The sequence below is a fragment of the Mirounga angustirostris genome, unplaced genomic scaffold, assembly GCF_029215605.1.
Source record: "Mirounga angustirostris isolate CCGP_5_RB_7025 unplaced genomic scaffold, mMirAng1.0.hap1 SCAF_2, whole genome shotgun sequence".
Lineage (NCBI taxonomy): Eukaryota > Metazoa > Chordata > Mammalia > Carnivora > Phocidae > Mirounga > Mirounga angustirostris.
Window position 1 is genome coordinate 122,246,266 of NW_026991710.1, and position 6,018 is coordinate 122,252,283.

Below are 6,018 nucleotides of genomic sequence, written 5' to 3' on the forward strand. Positions count from 1 at the left end.
AAGTGAGATTAGGAAGCTGTTATGGTATAAACATCCATTATGGTGTTTAATGGATCCTCACATGGACATTATTGCAACCCAGGCAGATGGCAAGATTGGGATGGAGAGGAAGATAGCAAATAGGAATTCCAATTGCTTTACAAAAGCAGGAGAGTCATTTGGAGGTTGGAAGACTGAAGCAGATAATGATGGGGAGAATTGGTAAGGTTGTTATAAATTTATGTATGAATCTTCAAATTCTTAGGAGAAAATTTTAAAACTGGCTGTATTATGATAGACTAAATACACTGCAATGAAAAAACTATTTGATAGTCATTCATTTCAATACCAAATGAGTTTCCCATTGATAGAGAATCATGGATTATACTGAAAAGTTTTATCCAAACACCTGAGTTTGGGTATTTCAAAACTCCATATAATTAATATCTTGGACTGTTTTCTGGGTAAATGTGGAATTCAGCAGATAGCTTAGTATCTCAATGTAATCTATTGCCATTAGAAATGCCCAGATGGATGAAGATATATTTGCATATTGAACAATAATGCCAAAGAGTGACTTATTGACTTGATAGTTGATATTTAAAGCCATAAAAAAGAAGATAAATATAGCATTTGAAAGTTTAAGACCACTCTATACTTACATAATATTCCCTTGCCACGATGAAAAATTAAACCATTGTGGGCTGGTAAAGAGATAACAAGTTAGTTGGACATATCATAAGTTAACTTCAAACAGCAAAGCCGAATAAGTACACTCAACTTTAGAAATGATCCCTTGGCTCAGACTTCAATAAACAGAGAAATGGCAGCGGGTTAATCCTTCACTTGTTGTAAGCCAAAGATAGAGATGTGGCCGTGATTGTTCCAGAAAGCATGTGAAAAAGTGTGCTTGTGTGAGGGTATTCATAATAAGTAAATAGTGAGGGCATAGTCACCAAGATCAGGACAAATTAAATTACAGCATGAGGACCAAAGCAATAATGTAAGGAAATCACAACTACTCAAAGCGTAGTAAGAGCTGGGGTGTAGGGCTCACTAGCCGTGGAACCTAAATCCTCCTCTTCATCTGATTGCACTGGCTCTAGGCCAGGTTGCAAGGCAGACGACCTTTGGGAGAATCTAACCATTGCATGCCCTTAGCATCAAGGGAAAGATGGTCAGAAGAGAGATCTGGCTTCTCCAGAAAGAAAATTGCACAGGAAATACAAGTGACCTTGGTCTCTATTTCCCCAAACCTTTACCAAGACCATACCTTAGAGTTTGTTCATCAAAAATCCCCCACTTTTGAAACTCCACTGTTCTCTTTTTAGACTACAAACTCCCATCCTTGCAGCTTTGGTTCTCTTATTCCATACCTTACAGGGCTCTTTTCTCAGTCTTCCTCACGGTTGCCACTTCCTGTATTTCTTAATATGCTACTGAAAAAAGATGCTATCGAGTATAAAATACATCCTTATTTTGTATACCACAAGGGAAAATAATGATGCCAATTAAACAATAGCACAATGATTTCCTATCACTTAGAATTTGTATTTTATATTTATTGAAAGAGCTCTTAAGAGACTTATTTAGGTATAATTTTTATTACGTAATTTATTATTACGTGTGAATAATTTTATTCACACTTGTGAATATATAAATAAAAGAATTTGATCATAATAAGTGTCTGAATTTCCTGAATTACTTTTCAAAGCTGAGTCCTTGATATCCATGGTTTGCCACATAAAGTTGTCCTCTGGGCTATCCATAGCACTGGTAATGTAGCATGTTTTAGGAGAGAATATCACTATTGTCTCCGTATTTTCTGCCAAGATAATGACACCCATTCTGCAAGTTTTGAGGCTGACACTTTATTGATCTGACCAGAAAGTCTCAATGGAAGGTTTCTGACAACTCTAAGGGTTCATATTTCTTCCTCAGATGGTCTTTTAATGATCTGTTGACTGAAATGTCAAGAGGATGTTGTTGTCCAGTCATGACACCTGAAATAACAATCATATCACCATACTTTCTAGCAAACTCCTCTTTATTATACAAGTCCATAAAATACATCAAGAGTCTACGGTGGGTGGTATGGAGTTCATGGAGGGCTATTCCAGATGACATTTAGTGTCTGCCACTCCTTTCCTTTCCTCTGCTCAGAGGGACCTTTGGACCAGGAGAAATCCTCTTGCCTTCAACTTTCTTTGAGAGGACCTCTTAGGTCTGTGAATTCCTTTCTCTTAAAGGCGAAGCCTGTGCTTAAGCAAGGTACCCAACTCAATTAAAATGAATCAATATAAATAGCTCTGATCACATTTGCACATACAGAGACTGAAGCCACTATGTTGCGACTGCAGCACTGTGACAAATAGCAATTGAAAGACAGCTCCTCATTTAGAAAGGTTAAAATGTCTATCTCAAGACTTCTGCTTCTAGGGACATGGAGTAGATTAGACATAATTTTTCCTATTCCTCCTGCTTAGTATAGCTAAAAATCCTGGACACTATAAAACAAACACAGCTGACCTACCCTAAAAGAATGGGGAATTTCTCTAAACAGAAAGACAACAGTGAAAGAAGGAAACTTGGAACATCAGGAGGTAAGAAAGAGCATCGTAAGCAAAAAATATGGGTATATATAACAGGCTTTCCTTCTCTTCTTGCATTTTCTAAATTATGTTCGATGGTTGAAGCAAGAATTATAACACTCTGATGTAATTCTGAATGTATCCAGAGGAAATTTTAAGACAATTATATTATAAACAGGGAAGGGAGAAAGGATTTAAAGGGTTGTTAAAGTTTTTATACTTCACTTGAAGTGGTACGATGATGATATACCAATGATGACTGTCCTAAGTTATGTATATATATTGTAATACCTTGAGCAACCACTGAAAAGCCTCTACAAAGAGATGCACTCTGGATAAACCAAAGTGGAATTCTAAGAACATGGTTAAGTAATCCACAGTAAGTCTCAAAAAAGGAAAAAGAAATAAAAGAGAACGAACAAAGAGAAAGCAAAAAATAAAACAGCAGATGTAAGCCCTAACATATCAATAACCACATTAATGCATATGGTCTAAATATACCAATTAAAAAACAGCAGATGGCAGAGTGGATTAAAAAACATGACCCAACTATATGCTGTCCATGAGAAACTTACTTCAAATATAATAACGTAGGCAGGTTGAAAGTAAAAAGATATAAAATATACATATACATATATAATGTAAACATTGATCAAAGGAAAGCATAAGGGGCTATATTTATATTAAATAAAGTAGACTTTAACACAAAGAAAATTTCCAAAAACAAAGAAGGACATTACATAATGATAAAAGAGTCAATCCACTAAGAAGACTTAACAATCTTAAATGCATATGCACCAAACAACAGAGTTGCAAAATATACGAAGCAAAAACCAATAGAACTGAAAGGAAAAATAGATAAATCCTCAGTTGTAGTTGAAGACTTTAACACCTCTCTCTCAACACTTGATAGAACAACTAGACGGAAATTAGCAAGGATTTGGCAGAGCTCAACCACGTCACAACCAACAAGCTCTAATAAAAACTTATAGAACACTCCCCCCCAAAAAACAGTGTAATACACATTCTTTTTTTATGTGCATAAATTAGATACCAAGGCAGACCATGTTTTGGGTTCTAAAACAAACCTCAACAAATTTTTAAAAACTGAAATCATATAGTGTGGGTTCTCAACCACAATGGAATCAAATTAGAAATCAATAACAGAATAACAAAAAAATCTTCAAACACTTGGAAACTAAACAACATGCTACTAAATAATCTGTGGGTCAAAGAGGAGGTCTCAAGGGAAATTTTAAAAATATGTTTAAATGATATAAAATAGAACATGTTAAAATTTTGGGGACATAACACATACTGAGAGAGAAATGTATAGCACTAAATGTACACTTTATAAGAGAGGAAAAGTTTCAAATCAATAATCCAAGCTCCTACTTCAAGAACTAGAAAAAGAGCAAAAGTAACCTAAAGCAAGCAGAAGGAAGGAAATAACAGAGTATAAATGAATGAAATTGAAAAGAAAAACAGTGGAGAAAAATCAAAGAAACAAACAGTGGGTTTTAAAAAAATCCATAAAAGTAACAAATGTCCAGCTAGACTGACAATGAAAAAAGAGAAATGACAAAAATCACCAATATATGATTGAAATGGGGTATCATTACAGACCCTGCAGACATTAAGAGGAGAATAAGGGAATGCTACAAACAACTCCACATACATAAATTCGATAACTTAGGTGAAATAGACCATTTCCACAAAGAAGCACAAACTATTATAACTTATCCAACATGAAAAGATAATTTGAATAGTCCTGTAATTATTAAGGGAGTGTAATTAATAATTCTAAAACTCCCAAAAAAGAAAGATCCAGGCCCAGATGGTTTCACCATAGAAGTCTACCAAAAGTTTAAAGAAGAATTAACACCTATTTTGCACAGTCTTTTCCAGAAAATAGAAGAGAAGTGATCATTATCCAGTTTATTTTATGAAGCTAATATTATCCTGATACCAAAACCAGACAAAAATAGTACAAAAATAAAAATACAGACAAATATCTCTCATGAATGCAGATGCAAAAATCCATAACAAAACATTAGCAAATAAAATTTAGTGATACATAAGAAGAATTATACACCATGACTAAGTGTGGTTTATTCTAGGAGTGAGGTTGATTCAGTATTTGAAAATAAATCAGTGTAATCCACACCATTCCAAGGCTAAAGAAGAAAGGTTACATGATCATATTAATAGTGGGAAAAACATTTGACAAAATTCAACCACCTGCTCATGATAAAAACTCTAAAAAAAATAGAATAGGGGAAACTGCCTCAACTTAATAGGAAACATCTACAACAAAAAACCCTAAACCCATCTAAAACAAAAAATAGCTAACACTATATTTAATAATGAAAGACTGAATTCTTCCCCCCTAGGTTGGGAACAAAGATGTCTCTTTCACCACTCTTATTCAACACAGTGCTGGAATTTCTAGCCGGTGCAATAAGGGAAGAAAATGAAATAAAAGGCATAGCCATCAGGAAGGAAGAAATAAAACCACCTGACTGACAAATGACATGTCTGCATAGAAAAATCCCAAGACTATACAAAAAAACTTCCTAGAATAAGTGAATTTAGATTCAAGCTACAGGAATAAGTGAATTAGGATACAACATAAATGTACAAAAATCAATTGTTTCTTTCTTTTTTAAATTTTATTTTATTATGTTATGTTAATCACCATACATTACATCATTAGTTTTTGATGTAGTGTTCCATGATTCATTGTTTGCGTGTAACACCCAGTGCTCCATTCAATACGTGCCCTCTTTAATACCCATCACCAGGCTAACCCATCCCCCCACCCCCCTCCCCTCTAGAACCCTCAGTTTGTTTCTCAGAGTCCATAGTCTCTCATGGTTCATCTCCCCCTCTGATTTCCCCCCCTTCATTTTTCCCTTCCTAGTATCTTTTTTTTTTTTTTAACATATAATGTATTATTTGTTTCTGAGGTACAGGTCTGTGATTCAACAGTCTTACACAATTCACAGCGCTCACCATAGCACATACCCTCCCCAATGTCTATCACCCAGCCACCCCATCCCTCCCACCCCCCACCACTCCAGCAACCCTCAGTTTGTTTCCTGAGATTAAGAATTCCTCATATCAGTGAGGTCATATGATACATATCTTTCTCTGACTGACTTATTTCGCTTAGCATTATACCATCTAGTTTCATCCACGTCGTCACAAGTGGCAAGATTTCAGGGGTTTTTTGATGGCTGCATAATATTCCATTGTACATATATACCACATCTTCTTTATCCATTCATCTGTTGATGGACATCTTGGCTCTTTCCATAGTTTGGCTATTGTGGACATTGCTGCTATAAACACTGGGGTGCACGTACCCCTTCAGATCACTACATTTGTATCTTTGGGGTAAATACCCAGTATTGCAATTGCTGGGTCATAGGGCAGCTCTATTTTC